Here is a 20,270-nt window from a genome sequence, read left to right as displayed (position 1 = left end):
ACGTGGAGCCGCTATGAAAGTACTTACCTGGGTTGTAAAGGTCGAGATTGGCTTGCAAACCACTAAATACCTAATAGTGAAACAATCGTTGATCATAAAGCACCTGATTCATCTGGACCCCGTCTCCCTGGCTCTGTTCTGAAACACCATCCTATCTTCATCTACTTAGTCATGACAATTCACCTTTAAACTATTCTGAGGCAGCTCTTGCTAGCTCATCGTAACCCTATTCTCTGTGCAGATCACTCCTTGATTGGCCAGAAAATCTACCAATTTATTGTTCGTTCTTCGCACATGTTTAAAACTTACTGTACGAAGGCACTGGAGTTGATGCTAAATCCGTCGAAAGACCTGGATCAGCCTCCAGTTTCTTGATGCTTTTTCCAGCTCTGTACCCCAGCTAATTCTCTTAACCAATTTAATTTTTAACTTTGAATCAACTTCAACAATCACATTTTGGCGGTTATCCTATTCCATGAAGTCTAAACATTGCTCCATAGCCATCAATTCCACCATATTCTTGGTGGCTCTTCCTAAATGGAAATAGAAGATGAAAAGGATATTTCTGTTCTCATCCCTTAACACCCCTCCATAACCAGCAATGCCCAGTTTGCCTTTTGAAGCCCCATCGATGTTGTATCAAAAAACCCTTAGGGGGAGGATGCCAGAAATCTTGCTCAAATTTCATGGTCATTACATTCCTATCTAGTCCCTGAGAAATAAGTCCCTGCAAACCCATCTTACTAAGTATTCTCAATTCTGCTGCTGAAGGAAGGAGGGTTCTTAGGGAGATTTCACACTATAGTGCCGACCGTCTCCTTGAGCTATTTTAAGATCTGATCATAAAGGCATTGGGAAGGCTTCATTTCATTATTGAAGATTCTATTGTTCCTTTCCTTCCAGACATTCCAAATAACGAAGCTTGGTGTGATAGCCCATGCCAAACCAAGAAATTCATAATCTAAAAAGTTTCTTCTCCATTTGTTTAGCGTTTTGATAATACTCCCTTTGTCCCTATCAATCTGTTGGAAAATGGTGGGAAAAAAATCCTATAACCTGGAGGTGAAAATGCAATTACTGAGAAGGTGCTCCATTATTTCCTCTTAGGCTTCACAGAGCAGACATCTGGAAGGCCCTAGGACACCCCTCTTCCTAATATTATCCAAGGTAAGAATTTTCCTATGCTGAACCAGCCACATGAAGAGTTTAATTTCCATACAGCCTTGATGCCTCCATAGGTCTTGCGAAATCCTATCCGGAGCATGGGAATCCAATTCAAGGGGAATGAGTTTTTTCTCCTTAATATTAAGGGTACCCTAATTATTGTTGCCCCATCTCATTTCATCATGCCCCTCAGACATCAAAATCTTCCTTTTTTCTAACATTTTCATTAGTGTCTCTTCTTTAGCTTTCAGGGGGCTATCAATCCTAAAATCGAAGTTCCTCTAGGTTCTCCATTTTCCTAAACTATTGGTTTGGTCCAAAAAGACTTTTACTTTAGATAACCCTTTAGTATCTGTCTCTTCCTTGAGGTCCCTAAAGTCCTCTTTTAACAATATAGATTCTTGTTGCCATTTATCCTCCTAGAGTAAAGCTATGTATCCCTCTCTGATTTCCCAGGAGTTGTTTTCTTGTACTAAACCCTGATTCTCCCAGGCCTTATTCCAAATGTGAAAGCCCTTTATATTTCTAGAAATCCTTATGAGATCATTAGTTTGCCAAGTAATGGCATATTTTTCTTTCCAAAATAATAGCCCACTGAGCCTCTGGGTATTTTACCTAGCGCCACCATAATTTTGCTCCTAAAACCTTGCTTAGAATCTTGGGATCATCCAGTCCAAGACCTCCATTATTTTTAGGTTTGTAGATTTTTTCCCATGCTATTAAGGCCCATTTCTTTTTTTCTTCCCCCTTGCCACAAATAAAGTCTCTCTGTATTGTTCTGAATTGTTTCAGGACTCCTTTTGGTACTAAGAGAGCTGATAGCATGAAGACTGGGATTGATTTTAGGATAGCCTTAGTAAGCACGAACCTACCAACCAAGTTTAAAGATCTAATATTCCATTTCCTAATTTTATCTTGCAACTTATTAATCACTGGCTCCTAGATGCTCTTGTGTAAAGGTTTGGCAGTTAGAGGAACTCCCAAATATTTTTATGGGAGGATCTCCCTTTGAAAGCCCAGAATTCTAGATATATTTCTCTGAATAGCAATATGAGTATTAAAGAAAAAAATCTTATATTTGGAGGGATTAACTTCCATACTTTAAGCCATGGCAAGGTCATTCAATATTTGTTTATATGCAAGCACTTCTTTGACCGTGGGGATTCCCTGTAGCATGGTATCATCGACAAATTGTTGATGAGTCAAGGCCTGTCCATTTTCAGAAAGTTGGAGACCTTTGACCTTACCAACTTCTTTAGCATGCTTGATAGATCGACCTAGCCCTTCCATCATGAGTATGAAAAGAAAGGATGAGAGTGGATCTCCCTGCCTGAGGCCTCTTGAAGGAATAAAAGTCTTCGAGGGAGAACCATTAACCAGAATTGAAAACCTGGAAGAAGTAACTAGGGCCATTACCCATATAACCCAGTTGTGATCAAACCCAAAAGCAATAAGAACATTTTTGATATATGTCCAATTCAACTTATCATAATCTTTGGCAATGTCCAATTGCATGATCATTCCAGCCTTCCTATTGATAGTCATTGAGTGCACCACCTCATGAGCTTGAATGATGTTGTTGAGAATTTGTCTACCTTCCACATATCCATATTTTTCTACCAAGACAAGGGTAGGAAGAATAGGTTTGAGTCTATTGGCCACAACTTTGGATATTATCTTGTAAACCACATTGCACAAAGCTATGGGTCTAAACCTGTCAGGAGTTTGAGCCAAATCCTGTTTAGGGATCAGGGAGATAAAGGAGGTATTAAGTGCCTTCAAAATAGTTATATTCCTCCTAGAATCTTCTACTACATTCAGAATGTCCTGTTTGACTATATTCCAACAAGCTTTAAAGAAATCTACATTGAAACCATCCGGGCCTGGCGCCTTACCATTCTGCATTTCTTTTAGGACCTCACTAACCTCCTCTTCAGTCACTGGCTTGTTGAGGTTGAAATTGTCCTCTCTAGACACCAGCTTAGGTATATGTCTTGTTAAATCCCTGATGGAGTGTTCTCTATCTAAACAGGTTTCCTTTGCAATACCTCTAAAGTGATGAACTAGCACAGCTTCTATTTCTTAATGAGAGTTAAGAAGGTTACCTCCCTCATCCTTCATTGAAGAAATCCTATTGTGAGATCTGTTCGCAATATTGGATCTATGAAAAAATCTAGTTTCACGTTCTCCTTATTTTAGCCATTGAACTCTAGATTTTTGTCTCCAAAATATCTCCTCTTGTTTACATAAGTTCTCCCAGTCTTTATGATATATGGTGACTTGATCACTTATATATTTATCAAAGCCATCCATGATAAGGGTTTGGTTGAGTTCCTGCATTTTTCCTTCAACAAATTTCTTTGCTTCAAAAATATTACCATACTCATTCTTGTTCCACTCTTTGAGCCCGAGATTGATATATTTTAGTCTTTTTTGAAGAAGGAACATTCTTGTGCCCTGAATATTCAAATATTCTGAAAACCAGTTGGCTATTTTGTTGATGAAATTTGGGTGGGAGAGCCAGATATTTTCAAATCTAAAAGGTCTATTCCTCGGGTTACCAATGCCCTGAATCTCTAGTTGAATTGGCCAATGATCAGAGCCTCAAAAGGGGAGAACTCTTACTACCATTTCCTTGTCCATGAGAAAAAGATCCTCTGAGATTATGAATCTATCTAATTTATAGGCCACCTGTGACTCTCCTCCTCTTTTATTATTCCAAGTAAAAATACCATTACTCATTACAATGTCCACTAGCTTGATATTATCTATGAAGGTTTGAAAAGCCAAAGAGTCTTTACTTAGAATTCTAGTTCCCCCTTTTTCTGCGAAAGTTATTTGATCATATTGAAATCACCCCCAAAAATACATGGTATTCTTGCATTTCTATCGTTGAGATCCTCCAGAGAATCTAGAAACTTTAGTTTACCATCCATGCTTTGGGGACCATATACATTCATGACTAGGTAGGTTTCCTTATCTCGCACAGGCTGAATGACCATTGATAAATAATCCCTAGATGCCTCTACATCTATAATATTAATTTTTTGGGGGTTCCATAGTGTGAGTATGCCTCCTGCTATATTCTCTGCTTTGACTTCCAAAAACTCAAACCTATTGAGCCATTTGTTGTGAATTTATTTTATTTTTTGAATGGAACATTTAGTTTCGTGGATGAAGATCACATCTGGTGCTGCTTGTTTCATTCTATTACTGAGTAATATTTGTTTTCTTTTACTAACTAGACCCCTAATATTCCAAGAAGTGAAATTCATTATTAAATATTTGTATAGGAGTAGCTGGTTAGGTCTTTCATCTTACCTAAACCTATCATTATCTTTCCACATTCCATCAATAGCTCGTTCTACTTTTTCCTGTCTCTTTTCTTTCCTAGGTTTCTGGGTGCTAATCCTACTGTGGTTTTCATAGTTTTCTCACCTTCTCTGCTCTACCTTTCATTGTTCCTTTGCTTCTACAGCCCTATGGTCTGAGATCTCCATATAAACAACTAGTGAACTCTATTGAACTCCTCTACAAGTAACGAGTCCCCCCCCTCCCCGGTTCCTTGATTCAAGAATCCTTCTAGATCTAGATTCTCTTTATCAAGAATCTCCTGTAATTCGTGGTCTTCCATCTCCATTTAAATCTAGGTCATTTCCTGGTATATTTCCAATTTTGTGTCACTCATCATTGTTTCTTTCTGTTTATTAATATCTTGTGTTTGTTCACAATATTCTTCATTCTCCTCCTCCACTAGATTTCCTCCCTTAGCCTGATCTGCTTTTGCTATCACCTCTTCTTCTTCTAATACTTGGAACCTATTTTGACTGGCTAGTTTCCCTTTTGTTTGATGTAGCTTCAGACCCCTTTTGCCCCCTTTTCCTTTCTATACCACTTTGTGAAAGCTTTCAGTATCTTTCATGGTGTTGACTTTACTCTTGTTTTCTATTTTACTGAGAGGGTAGTCTCTAAATAGATACCCATGCACCCCATGCAAATGGACAAAAAAACGGCTTTGCAACCTAGGGTTTTCTGCTTGCCCCTGCAGTTTGAACCCTCCCTAAGTCTATTCTCTGTCAGCCTTCCTCCTTGCAATAGCAGCTGCTGGCATAGTCCGCACTACAATGGTTGACCCTCGGGGGGGCTTCAAAGCCTTCCCCCTCAGCCAAGAGAGATAATCAAGCGATGGAACCAACAAAGCCTTCTGGTCCAGAACAAGTAAACATGGATACAAGAGATTTCCAAATGCAAGATATGACAAACGCTACCGCTGATCAGTCAGACAGGAATAATGAAGTACAAGAAGGAAATATTAGGCAATAGGAAATGCCCAAGGTTACATCAACAATATGCAAACCCATAGCAACTGAACGACCCAAGATAGAACTTCCCAGCCAAAGAATCAATGGTCAAATCCAGTACATGAAGGACCGTGCGCTCATTGAAAAATTTATTGGATACTGGCCGACTAAAAAAGCTTTGCAAGGATGGATCTCTGCCAAATGGAAACCCGAGGGACATGTCACCCTGCAGCTAGGACCAAAAGGGTTTTTCACTATGACTTTCATTTGCATCAAAGACTGAAATAGGGTTATGGATGAAGGTCCCTACTTCTTCAACTCCGTTGGTCTGTATTTAAGGGAATGGGTAGAGAGATTTAACCCTGACAAGGAGGATTTTAGCTAGGCACCAGTTTTGATCTGGATGTACTCACTCCCATTGGAGTATTGGGACGAAGAATCGCTAAGAGACATTGGTAAGGGGCTAGGGGAGTTTATAAAAATTGCTGAGGAAATGAAGCTATGCAAATACACCTCATATGCCCTTATTTGTGTCTTCATGCGCCTGGACAAAGCCCTTCCGGACTCGGTAAGTCTCTTCCATGATGACATTGAATGGATCCAACCCTTAGATTTTGAACATGTACCCTTTCGCTATCGCAAGTGTCATGCCCATGGGCATCTTTTTCAAGACTGCCCTCTAAATGATAAAACCCAAACCTCTGACCCCTCAGACAAGTCAGCTCATGATCGCTTTACCAAGGTCGAAAATAAAAAAAGATCACATAAAAAAAAAAAACTCCTCCGGGAAAACGCCCATGCAAGACGCCGCCTCCATTCCCTCCAAAGGAAATAGCTTTGAGGTTCTTGCTAAAACTTCAGAAGACCCACCTCAGAGCATTTTGCCAATCCCACCACTGATCATCATGACCTCTCCCCCCCCCTCTATCTAGCTCTTCTCCCACTCCCATGCCCCTGAATGACAACATCAAGATTCCTGAGGCAGCTCGAAAGGACCCTGATTGGAAACCTAATGGAATGGATGTTGACGGTATCCCCATCTAGGTCCTACACTTAGCAATCACCTCAGAAAAAAGCAGTCAGACACAGCATATGGAAGAAGAACTAGAAAGAATTGATTTGGGAGGACTTGACACCTTCGAGCTTGAACAAGCATGCAAGAAGAAAAACTATGACAAGATTCAAGAGCATCAGCTCAATACCCTGGAAGTCATCATCTCCAGGGCTTACCAACAACAACAACTAGGCATAAAACTGCGCATCAATGGGATGGAAGCTTCCTTCCTAAAGACTCCAAAAAACGTGGAAGAAAGAAAGATCTTCAAAGAACTATTGCAATAGGGAAAATTTTGGTAGACTTAGGCAGATACGCTAAGTTGACAAAGTACTACAATCCTACCACTAATAGTGAATCATGAAGATCACTTCATGGAATCTAAGGGGGTTCAAAAGCCCCGGCAAACTCAGAATGATAAAAAACATGATAAAGCAGGAGCAACCCCAGATCTTCTTTATGCAGGAAATGAAATGTAATAGTAACACACTTGGAAGCGTCCTCTCTAGAGCATGGCCAGGTTGTCACTCGATTGTAGTGGATGCTTCAAGTGCCTCCGGTGGACAGGCAATTGCCTGGAACATGCAAGCTATAACACTCTTAGACTTTCATGCCTCCCATCACATTATACAGGCTACTTTTCATATAATTGGCACCAACATTCATGGCCATCTCTCTAATGTCTACATCCCACAAGTAGGCAACAAAATTGCTCTTTTAGACACATTAGAAGTGCTCAACTTCAATAGACTCCATCCTCTTTGGATCATTGGAGGAGACTTCAACATGATCACCAAGCTAGAGGAAAAGAAGGGAGTCTGAGCCAAGCTGGAACAGGAAAATGGCCACTTTAAAGATTTCATCCAAAACAATATGCTAATTGATCTACAATTCTGCAATGGAATGCACACCTAGAGCAATCGCAGGGTTCGACGACATCAAATTTCTTCCAAACTAGATAGATTCCTCATTTTAGATAATGCATTGCATCTTGGGGGAGAAATTTCGGCATCAATTCTTCCATTTTCAGGCTCAGATCATTGACCTATCTCTCTCCAATGGCAAAGACCACGCAACTCTTCTAGGCATCCTTTCCACTTCGAAGCTTTTTGGCTCACCCACCCCGCCTTCAATGACCTGATCAGATCCACCTGGACCAACTTCCCTTCACCAAAGGGATCAAAAATGTTTCAATTTCAACAGAAACTCAAATTCTTGAAATCCCAAATCAAGCGTTGGAATCAAGAGAATTTGGCAACATCTTCCAGGCTCAACAAGATCTAAAAAAAGAAATGAGAGAACTCCAGCAACAGATAATCACAAAGGGCTACAAGGAAGAGACTTTGGAATAGGAAAAGCACATTCACAATCAATTGGAGGAGAGAAGAAAGTAGGAAGAAATTCTCTAGAAGCAAAAATCTAGAATTAGATGGCTGAAAGAAGGAGAAAGGAAAACTAAATTCATCCACAGAACTACAATACATAGAAGAATGCACAACACCATATATTTCATATAGAAGCGAGGGGGGAAAAGAGTGGAAAGCCATGCAGAGATCGAATAGGAGTTTATCAATCACTTTCAGGAGGTCCTTCAAGAACCCCAAATTGATAGATGGCTTGCTATAGAAAAGATCACTCAAAATGTGCCGAAAATTATCACAGAAGAACACAACCAACTTCTTCTTCGACCAGTCATGCCTCAGGAGGTGGATTTGGCTATGAACCAGCTCAAGGAGGGCAAAGCTCTTGGTCTAGATGGCTTCACTACTACCTTCTTCCACTCTTTCTAGGATCTTATCAAAGAGGAGGTGTGGCTAGTGGTGGAGGAATCACGCACTCTTCATTGGCTTCTGCCCTCTTTGAACTCAACTTTCATTGCCCTCATCCCAAAAGAAGAGAATACCAGTACTCCAGACAAATTCCAGCCAATCGCACTATGCAATGTTATTTACAAGGTGATATCCAAAGTCATCGCTAATAGGTTGAAGCCGCTTTTGCCCTTGCTCATATCGCCTGAACAATCTGGATATGTAGAACGAAGACAAATATTGGACAACATTATCCTCACTCATGAAATCATACACTCCCTCAAGCACTCCAAACAGGCAGGTATGATTCTCAAGATTGACCTCTCTAAAGCTTTTGATAAGTTAAGTTGGACCTATATTCAAAAAATGCTAATAGCCTTTTGTTTTTTCCCAATGTGGGTTCGATGGATTCTGAGTTTAATTTCCACAACGTTTTTCTCTATCCTCATAAATGGCATACCCTCTCGAACTTTTAGCCCCTCTAGAGGAATCAGATAAGGAGATCCACTTTCCCCATTCCTTTTTGTTCTAATGGCAGACGGTCTGGGTCGCCATATCAAAAATGCCCTCCTCTTCTAGCATCTCAGGGGTCTATCCATTCACAACTCTCCATCCATCGCTCATCAACAATCCGTGGATGACAACATGTTGTTTGGGTACCTTTTGTTTAGGAAGCCTCCCTTTTTAAATCCCTTCTGAATGATTTCACTGATGCTTCAGGGACGAGCATAAACATGGCCAAATCACAGATCTTCTTTTTTCACACCCCCCTGTTACTCAGCATGCTATTACCCACATTCTAGGCTTCTCCATAGCCTCCTTACCTTCCAAATACCTTGGAGCTCCCTTAATAGATTTTGCCATCAAGCACGCCTCTTGGTGTATGCTCCTTGAGAAACTTGAATCTCATCTCACTTTATGGACTTAAAGAACTCTGAAAATAGCTAGAAAATTAGTGCTAATCAAAGTTGTGCTACAGGCTATGCCTCTCTACCTTCTCTCAATCTTGGTAGTGCCTAAATGCGTCCTTAAAAAATAAGAGCTCTACAACACAATTTTCTTTGGGGTGCATCTGGAACAAATCACAAATGGGCCTTGGCAAAATGGATGACAGCATGCAAGCCCAAAGAAAAAGGGGGCATAGGCCTGAGAGATCCCCATCACAACAATGTTATCATGGGTGCAAAAATATGGTGGCAATGGCTCTCTGCTCCGAATAAGCCATGGGTAGCCATCTGGACAGCCAAATATGCCAATCAAATACCAACGGAGGAGTTAATGAGATTCACTCCAACTGAAAAGGGATCACTAATATGGAATTCTGCCAGACAACACTTCGTGTTGATCCAACAATGCAGCGTTTGGGAAATAAGGAACACCAGCAGTGCTCGGTTCTGGATGGATGCCTGGAACGAACTACCAAAGCTCAACGACATCTATAGATCGCCTCTTTGCCAAGAGGGGGAGGAGCAACAAAAGGAATCCGTCCAGCAACAATGGATTCTGGAGACAGAACAAGGGTACAGACAATGGAAGCAGATCCACAGGCTAATCAGGAATGCAGATAACCAGACTAAGGAGGTCATGGAGACTGAGCTCCAGAATCGACGCATTAGATCATCCGAAGGCAGGGATATTTTAAGATGGGGATATACCCCAAAAGGCTCCTTCACCACCAAAGAGGCTTATAAAATTATATGCAATGATCCAATGCCCCTGGATCCTATATGGGGTAGAATCTGGTCACTGGGTACATGGTCCAAAGTCTCCCTATTCCTCTAGCTTGTTGGGCACCGGAAAATCCTCACTCGAGAAAATCTTAGGAAAAGAAACTTTCACGGGCCCTCCATATGTCCCAATTGTAATTCTCGGGAGGAATCGCTCCAACACCTCTTGTACTCTTGCACTCTCGTAAATCAACTGTGGGAGAAGGCTAGCTTCCGTTGTCAAAAAAGATGCAGAGTGTCCAAAGGTATAATCAACTCTATTCAACAATTGGCACTAGAACCCTTATAAAAGCGAACTACTCAACCAATTATGGAGATTGATTCCCACCCTTCTCCTCTGGACAATATGGAAAGAACGAAACAAGCGCATATTCAAAGATCAAAGCACTCCTGTAGAAATCATTTGGGGTAACTTTTGTCTCAATCTTAAAGAGACCTTGGCACTTCAAACTTGGCACATGGAAGATTTTCCCACTCTTGCAAATGAGAAATCCATCTGAGAAAATTGGAACATACAACTCCCACAAGATACTCACAATCACAGACCTTCAGAAGGAAACAACATCAGAAAGCACTTATGGACCCCCCCTCCAAAGCATACTTTCAAACTCAACTTTGATGGAGCTTCAAAGGGCAATCCCGGCAAAGCAGGATTTGGTGGCATATTTAGAGATCATGAGGGTTCGCCTCTCCTAATCTACTTCGGAAACATTGGCTGGGACACGAACAACTCGGTTGAACTGGAGGGTCTCTGGCAAGGACTACTCCTTTCCCAGTGCCATGGCTTCCAACCTCTGGAGACCGAAGGTGATTCCCTAATCCTCATCAACTTGGCCAATCAACTCCTCAATGGGGAACATGCACATAAAATTGCCAACAGTTGGAGACTTGAAGCCAGATTGGATGCAATAGAAAAATTGCTTCACACCAATCGTGCCATCATATTCAAACACGTTAAACGGGAAGGAAACAAGGTCGCTAATCTACTTGCCAATTTGGGGGTGGAAACTGGGCACACTCTTCTCACTGGAGCTCTAGACATAATTCAAAATCATGATCAAAATCAAGAGTGTAAAAATACTAGTCCAAAGGGATGCTGATCTCCCAAATGTGGGTATATAGACGAGCATTAAAAATGATGGAATAGGGGTGGGGCGAGATGAGGTGACACCTACCTACCCAGGACAAGACGGATATTTGGCTTTTGATCAACGGATCTCTACATTTGAGAAGAGCAGGGTTCATTGGCATTGTTTTAAGTAGTTCTGGATATCATGCCTCAGCACGCTCCAGCATACCTCAGACTTTGGCTCTCTGCAACGCAACAGTAATGGCAGATCACAGATTGATAACCAGCAACATGCGACTGCAATCAGATCGCATCACAATTTTGGTGGATTGCAGAAAGGGGAGACCTAAGGGCAAGGCCTTAACTAATAGTGATATGCGATTGTGATCAGATCGCATCGCTATTTCGCATCGGCGGACTTGAAGGGGCGGAGCCTCCACACTGTCTCATGTGTGATGTGATGACGCAACCCCAATGGCGGATCGCAGAATGGGGAGACCTAAGGGCCATGCCTTTACTTATAGCGATATGCCATTGCGATCAGATCACATCACAATATCGCATCGGTGGAATCCTAGGGGCAGAGCCTCCACACTTTCACATGTGCGATGCGATGACGCGGACCTGACGGCGGATCGCAGAATGGGGAGACCTAAAGGTAATGCCTTTACTTTTAGTGATATGCGATTGCGATTAGATTGCATCACAATATCGCATCGATGGAAACCAAGGTGTGGAGCATCCACACTTTCACATGTGCGATACAATGACGCGGACCCGACGGCAGATTGCAAAATGGGCAGACCAAAGGGAAATGCCTTTACTTCTAGTGATATGCGCTTTCCTGATGATAGTACGAGGCCGGTTGTGGATGCCCAGGTGATCATTATCTGGTTTTTTTTTTGTTTTTGCTAGTGTTGCCTAGTTTACGGCTTCCTATACGGACTAACCATCAAGGAACCATCTTACTGTTTTTTGTGGGGTCTGGACTTGAGAAGTGATACCATTTTTAAAGTTTTTGCTCTCACTGGACTGGTTTCCCCAATGTTGGGGCAGTCCATATTTTGTTGATACTCTACGCTACCTTGTTCGAGGTCTTGTCTTCTTTGTATCTTTATATACATATTAATAGATTACTTTTACTTAGGAAAAAAAATAGATGCCCATGCTCATGGAATTTGCGACATCTGAATGGAATATGTTCATAATCCATTGTTTGCACCCATTCTTCATCAAACACTTTCGAGATTACCTCATCTGGAAGAACTCTAGAAAGATCCATATCCACACACATTCTTGCAAAGGAAGTATATTTTCCCCTTCTAGTGGCCTCAGAAGCTTTGATAAAATGCCCCAACTTATTTCCTATGGCAGATAAGGATTCTGTTTGCCAGTAATTAAGAGGTAGAGAGTAGACTCTAACCCAAACTGGGACCGAGGTAAAACTCTCCCACTCTAGGACAAAATTCATAATCCATGGTCACATATACTGGCCTGGTGCTACATAAAAGTAGGGCCCTCCTCCAAACACTCTATCCTTATCTTCAATATTTGCAAAGACCACAGTAAAAAATCCCTTTGACCCAAGATGTAGATATAAGCTTCCTTTCGGTTCCTAATGGTATTTAATCCATATTTGTAAAGCTTTTTCAGTGGGCCATAAGCCCATGAATTTACAAATGATTGAATATGTCTGCATGTGGTCCCTATGCGTCTGCAGAGCAAGATCATTTAAAATTACTCTGGGTGTGATCGTAGCTTTAGGTTTGCATGGTCCCTTTTGTGCTTTGTCTTTTGTTCCCTGTTTCTTGTGTGCTTCCTCATTTTCTCTAGTGATATTATTCCCCCTGGATTTAGAACCATCTTGCTCCTCTTCACTATTTCGTTTGCTGCCATCTGAATGACCTCTATCATATTCTATTGGTTTTTTTCCCCTGTTGGCCACAGCCTGCTTGTAAGAGGGAGTGGAGCTCCCTCCTTTGCTTCCTTCCATGAAGAACAACCTTTGCAAAAGCCTATAAGCCTAGCTAATCATCCACGTGCCTCTTGTCACCATGAATCTTGAGTATTTCACTATCAAACCCTATCATTAACTTTTTTTTTCTATATAATACTACCTAAGCACCCATGGGGGATTTGAACCGGTGACCTATCGCAAGGAGTGCCTTAATAGTAAACCCATTCACTGCCAATCCAAAGCCCTATGGGAAACCCTAGCCCTAACATTATACTAGGTTAGAGAAAAATATTATTTATGATTGTACTAGGGCTTAATATTTTTTTTTCTAAGTAGCACTAATTCTATTAATGAAACAGTAAATTTACAGTGAGGCTCTGGCCTCTTTAGTGCTAGAATAGAGTTATAACAAGTTTAGATATCCAAAAGACTGATTCAATAGTGCCCATTGAGGGGAAACCAGTTCGAAAAACCAATGGAAAATACTGCCCGTGCAAGGGTTACAGCTCAAAATCCAAGAGAAACAGTTATGGTAAATTACCAAAATTGATGACATAATTTGAAAAAACATTAAAAAAATCCCCTAATAATAGGAGTATCGAAACCTAGCTACGTTGACCCTCTAGGTGTCGTTTGGTGGAGGAGGCTCTTCCACGGCTAGACACCTGTATTCATCCCAATCATCCTTAACTACCTTCGTGCTACCGTGAATGCCTTCACCATGCTTGGAGCTATCCTGGGCACCTTTTCATTTGCGAGAACCAGAGCTGCTACCCAAGGCCTTCTGTTTGCTAGTGGCCGGCTTCTCCTAATCCACCTTCTATTTTCTATTGTCCGACTTCTCCTAAACAATGTCGGGTTGCGTAGTGATAGGATGTTTTGCAGTGGTGTGAGATTGTTCATTCTGCAGGCAAATCCCCTCTCTGAATGCCACAGAGATGGTGGCAACGATGGCAGGGTGGTTCATGGTGCAGTGGAAGCGAAATTGGGCAGTTTGTTGTAGTTGGTGAGGGGATATAGAGAGGTTGAGCATCTGGGTTGCAGCATTGACACGCCGAGCTTCGATGGGTTGGACATGGCCTCTTCCACTGTGGGTGGCGAGATATATGTCGGAGAATTGGGCTATGGATGGGGTGGAGGAAGGGGAGGATGAAGGGGTCGTCGGCTCAGGGGGGGGGTGCGAATGGAGCTACCTCGGCTGCTACCCCACTTGCAACGCATTCGGTGGCAAAGTTGTGGCATGGTCTTGCGGGTGGGGCGGAGCTGACTAGTGTGGGCCGAAATGATGAAGGTGCTAACAGTGTGCGCAGAGGAAGAGGTAGACTTAGCGCGGGAATTCACAGGGCGATTCAGGCGAGAGACAGAGATTAGAACCGAGGCTTCATTTTGCAGAGTGCAGAGAACATTCCGCGAAAAATGGATTCCATCCCCCAAATCTATACAGCTCAGGAGTCGACAACACCTCCCTATTGTCGTGCGTGAGCTCGGTGGTGAGCTCCAGTATTGTAGCAATAATCCTACAACTCCTGGGGCTTCCTGTCTCTCATTTTATCAACCCGGTAGTTCGTACAAACTTGGAAGCGACGGTGCTATATGCACAAGTACTAGCTCTTGTCACAGCTGTCACTTGGTCAGCTGGCACAAGTCCGCTAGGGCTCAAGCCAACTTCTATAGGCTCTTAGAAGAAGCTTGCTAATTGATGTACGAAAGCTATTCTCAAAGGAAAACTACTCTACTTGACAAAATGGACTGAAAGCAAATCAAAGCATGTAAACCTAGGAAACCCTAATTTAACTAGTCTAACCTCTATAATGCAAAAAATGTGAATGAAACCTCTACCAATGCTGCTGTTACCTCTAATAAGTGAAAATGCATGGATCTAAGCTGCTTGCATCATAAAAGACATGTTTTTGTATTTTTCCTTTAAGTGAATGGGATGATTGTGATTTTGTGCTAACTAGGGTTTGGTTGTGCAGATGGGATGGAGAAGGAAGGAAAGCATGGGACAGGTTGGGGAGGCTAGGAGAGGTTCCTACGGATCCTTAGCATCCATCCACAGAGGTCCCTCACATTCAGAAGCTCGGCAACCGAGTGAGTGGCCTCCTATAGGAAGCCTGCAGGGGATCCTACAGGATACTCTGGTTTCTACAGGATGTCTACAAATGGCTACAGGATGACCTACCGTGAGTGTTTGGCGTGATGGAGGAGTGATGAAATGGTAGGGGGAGATGTGTAAGGTAGGAATGAGGCTGGTGATGGCTGTAGAAGTGGAGGAATGGGGATAGGGAGTGAATGTAGGTAGTAGGTTGGAAGATAGAGGGCTAGGTCAACGAAAGGGCTAGAGAATGGAAGTACGCGAGGAGTGAAAGACTTTGGGAGATAACAGAGTGGAGCAGGGGTCAAAGATGTGTTTGCATGCGTGATCAAGATGGAGGAGAAGGTAATGGAACGAGAGAGAGCAGTGTAAGTGAAACAAATGCTTATGATTGTCACCAAACCAAAAATGCATTAACCTAAACTACCTGTGCTTGTAAATTCAATGAACAGCAATCCAAAACGCGAAGGAGAATGTGCATGAAGCTGTGATGAAGGAGTGTGGTGCAGGTGTGAATCACGTGGAAGCATCTAACATAACGTGACTGTGTTTGCAGCAATCATGAAATAAAGAAATGTGTATTTTTGTTGCTGGTATAGGCTGCACTCCAATCTCCAAACGGAGATGGCAGTGGAGACTTCCTCAACCTTTTTTGCTGGAGCTCCAATGTATTATCAACCTGGTAATCTAACTAAACAACCAAAATCAATTCAACCATAAACCAGTCCTATCTATGCTCATGAAAAAGACTAATTCAACAACCTGTAATTCAAATTGCATGTGAAAATGAAAACTTAGAGTGCTGAAACGAAATGCAAACAACACTACAGCAGAGGGGATCTATGGCTCTCAGGTTGGGCCCTAACCTGAGAGCTATAGTCTCCTTAAGAAAACTCAGAGCTAGATCAAAATCTGCCTTCTTTATTCATAATCTGATGTCATGCCAAATTGGCTTACAAAAAGGAACTAAAACCGAGATGTGCTCCAAAATTACAATAGTAATGCGAAAGTTTCAACAACCTATCAAAGGCTACGGCCTCTATACTTATGAAAAACAGTGATCCAACAAGTGTCCTTGATTTTAGGAGCTCGGCTGTCCAACTAGAGTTTAACTGCTGATCCTGTAGGACAGTCATAAGTGTTGTTCCTGTAGAACAGTTGTAACTGCTGTTCCTGTAGAACAGCTGGCTTCTTCTAAGCTCGGAGGGGAGATGGATTGGAGCTCGGAGTTCTTGGTGAGAATCATGAGGAATGTCCCCAAGACCGTGGACATCCTCTCCTAAAAACCAGCAGTGCCACCTCGTTGTCTCCTTGTCTCCTTTTTCGTTGTCTTTTGCTCCCTTTTAATGCCAAAACCTGGAATCATAATGCATTAGTCACGTAGATAGAGTGCCTACCCTTCTTCCTACAAACAACATGAACAAACTAAGAAATGCATGCATAAGCAATAAAAAATGAATGGTTTGAGCAAGTATAATAGGCCAAAATGAGCCCAAATTGTACCAAAATTGGGACTCATCATCACCCCCCAGCTGAACCATTTGCTCATCCTTGAGCAACTCAATCAAGATCCTCGTCCTTCATGGCTTGCACTACTCCCCTTACATCCCAAGCTTCTGTGGTGATGTCCTCTTTGTTGATATGAAACCCGGCTGTTTGGTCCACCTTTTCCCATTGTGCATTGTCATCTTTCTCTGTACTTCCTTCAGCTAATCCTAGCAGCAATGGGGGGCTGAGTTTAAGGCCAATCCAGCTGGCCTGAAGTCTTTGCGTGGATTTCTTATAAAGGTCCACTCTTTCCAATGCTTCCCTCATCCGGGTTGGGGTATGGTACTCCCGGATCTTCAAACTATGTGCCAAGGTATGCCACCTGCGTGCACATGCATGGGCATCAGTTTCTCGCAATAATCTGTCCATATCTTCAAAGTGGGCTATTGCTTGGGCCTGCTGGTCCATAAATCTCAAGGAAGCTGTGGGATCATTAGACAACTATTGGCGGGCTGAGATGAGGGCAACCAGATTCTTTGGTTCTGCTCGAATGTACAGTGGCTCTCTCACTTCTCGGCTCATAACCGATTTTTCTTCGGTTCCTCTCTGATCCTCATGATTTAACCATGAAGCGAAGGCCATCAACTGCATATCACCCAAGGCGATATTGGGATCCCAAGAGACTTCATTAGGCAAAACCAGGTTGTGGATGTAGAATTCTGCTAGCTTGGCTTTGTCTTCTGCTGAGCTAATAATGCATAATTCGGCAAATTGTTGTGGGCTATGGATTTGTGCAATACCTCTTTGTGCTAATGTGTTTATCTGGAACTGTAGCCACTGATCCTTTAAGTACAACCCATAAGACTTTGCAGGATGTCTGTACTACAGGGCTTCCATGGCCCAACTGGCCATGCAGGCCAGTTGTGTTTCCTTTTGTTTCAGCTGCTCTTTCAGAGCTTGTGTTTCAATTTGGCCCTGCTGTCTTGTTTCCTGTAGAAGTGTAATTGGCCCCTCAAGATGGGTGGTCAGCTCTTGTTTCCCTTGCTGCTCATTTGTGGTGTCCTTGGAGGAGGTTCCTACCCCTGCCCTTAGCTCCTGTAGCTGCAATTTCAACTTCTGGTTTTCTTCCTGTAGAAGTGCATGTTGGCAGCTAGCCACATGTTTTTCCATGGTGAATTCACTCCTGACCTCCCTGAGTTGATCTTGTAAAGGGCCTATGTCTGCCACACCCTTTGATTTAGCGATCTGCATCCATGTGTGGGAACGGACTCTTTCTTTCTCTAGTTCAAAAAATAGAGGTACAGTAAATTTTTGCGGTATGATCTTTCCCGCCTCCAAGAAGGTGTAGTAGGAGTTCAGATTCGGTGAAGGGCTAGGTTCAGGGATATGTTCTCTTTCTTCCTCTCCAGGAGGTGCTAGCTCACCCTCCTTTGGTGACGAGGGTCCTTCCCCTTCTCTTTGTTCGGTTTCCTGTAGCCGAGCCAAGGTATCCTGTAGGAAATTTTCGGCTTCCTGTAGCCGGGTTTTTTTCATCCAACATATCTACCCTTTCTTGCCATGTGCTCTTCTTTGGACTTCCCTTTTCATAGGTAACTGTAATCTTTGAGGGGAATTTCTCTTTGGGAGAAGCAGGGGTGTCTTCGATGACAATTGGGCTGCTGGACTGCGTCTGTGGTTTCCCTGTTTTTATCCGAACACTTCTCCGGGCTTTGAAGTAGAGAGGAGGGTCCTTCTTCCTCTTCCCTTTTGGCTTAGGTGGCGTACTGAGGCCAGCTAATACAGCCGCTGCCTCCCTAGCCAGAACATCCACCCTCTGCTCCTTTGATTTTGATTTTGCATGGCTTCCTGTAGAAGCCTGTTTCTGTGTTTTTGTGCTTCCTGTAGAAGTTGTTTTCAGGCTTCCTGTAGAAGCCTGCTTCTCCTTTCCTGTAGTGACGGGTGTCTTCACTTTCGCTCACTTTGCTGCAGGGGTTCTATCTTTTTGTTTGCTTGTGAGTGCTGGAGAGGTAATTGGGCTGACGTGGCCTGCCCCAACTTTTTCCCTTCTGCTCTTTGACCTTATTTCCCTCGCTGACAGGATGGGGGAGTCATCCTTTTCTTCAGCATCTTTTTCTTCGTGTTGCTTCTCCTGCATGATAGTCGGGGTACTTGGGCTAGTTTCCTTCTTTTCCTCAGCCTCTGCTTCTCGTTCTTCATCGTTGGAGGAGCCACTAGCTTCAACTAGCATTTTTATGTCCCCATCTCGTGTTAGATTCCTAAATGACTCCCAGGAGAGGGGAACTTTATATGAGTGCGGTGCATCCTCCACAAGCAATTTGATCAGCCCATGGTGTGCGACTTGATCTGGTAGACCATCTTTGAGCTTTGTAGCGCACTCAATCAAGGATTGTAACAGGAAATAAGGAATGCTTACTTTCTGCTCTACAGGAAGATTGATCCGATGTCTTAATTCGGTGAGCAGTCTGAAATGATATGCATACACGATGCTGTAACGACCCTCACAGGTGATATATTTCATGATGTGCAAGCTGACTTCGTTCCATGGTGGAAACAAGCTTGTCCTTATCACCCCATTTTTATCCTCTGTGAATTCTTCTTCAGGTGGGAAGAACTCCTTCTTTGCTTGCTGGCTCTGCTTCTGCTCTTCTTTATCCCACGGCAGACCCATGGGCAGTTCTGTGATTTGACTTATATGCTCTGGGGTGAGTTGGAGGCTGAGACCTCTGAAGCTTACTGTGGCCAGTGACTGGGATTTAGGCTTCAATGCCTGCAATAATTCCTCTGCTACTTCATCATCATAGCCCTGTAGCTTATCACAAAAAGGCATCCATTGTGCTCTGGTAAAGAGCTCTACCACTGCTGGATTTCTCCTTAATTTGGTGGAATCTGTGGGTTCTCGCCTGATAAATCAACCCGGCATGATGCACAATTTTCCTAACCAGAGGTGGTGATGGTGGAAGAGAGTTTAGTTTCGGTGACAGAGTGCAGAACAATGCGTATAACCCACAAAAATTTTACAACACAGTCTAACCACGCAACAATCCTGTAGAATTGCAGTATGGGCACACAGACAGCAATTTGTCTACTTTCTCATTTACCCAGATAGTAACTGACAATCCTACCACCTTAAATGAGCAATTGCATGAGAAGTCCAGGGTTACCTCATTACTCGGCCACCTTTTTTACGTGAACACCCGCGTTCCTGTAGAAGACTGCGTCCTGTAGGACTGCGTTCCTGTAGAAACTGTTCCTGTAGGAGCAGTGTGCAACCTTCGGGGAGGACTGCAATTAGACTGCGGTTGAGGTGCGCTTCACCGGTGTTCTGGTAACCAACAGCTCGGCGTATCAAGGTGCAGAGCCGATCGGAATAGCCACTCGAGTTCGAAGTGGTGGTTGATTGAATGCATGTCAAAATCTAGCCGATTAGATTTTGAATCGGCGCGATCCGTGGCGCGGGGGACAGCTCATCCCCCGCCGGACCGTTGAGCGACGTCATCAACCACTCACTGGCGTATTCACTTGCTGCCGCATTCATTCCCACAGATCTGCCGCTGCCTTTTTCTGCTGAACTCATTCCCACGGATTCTCACGTGCGTGCTACTAATTT

General features: G+C 43.0%; 1 pseudogene; it reads left to right on the top strand.

Annotated features, from left to right (window-relative positions):
- Nucleotides 1-14,083, top strand: part of LOC149138233 (transportin MOS14-like) — a 60,616-nt pseudogene extending 46,533 nt beyond the window's left edge.
- The last annotated feature ends 6,187 nt before the right edge of the window (nucleotides 14,084-20,270 follow it).

Source organism: Pinus tabuliformis, chromosome X (assembly GCF_031772625.1).
Source record: "Pinus tabuliformis cultivar Carrire ecotype Pingquan chromosome X, CPIR1, whole genome shotgun sequence".
Classification (NCBI taxonomy): Eukaryota; Viridiplantae; Streptophyta; class Pinopsida; order Pinales; family Pinaceae; genus Pinus; species Pinus tabuliformis.
The sequence above is the reverse complement of the archived record's forward strand: the minus strand, read 5'-3'. Positions and strand labels throughout refer to the sequence as shown.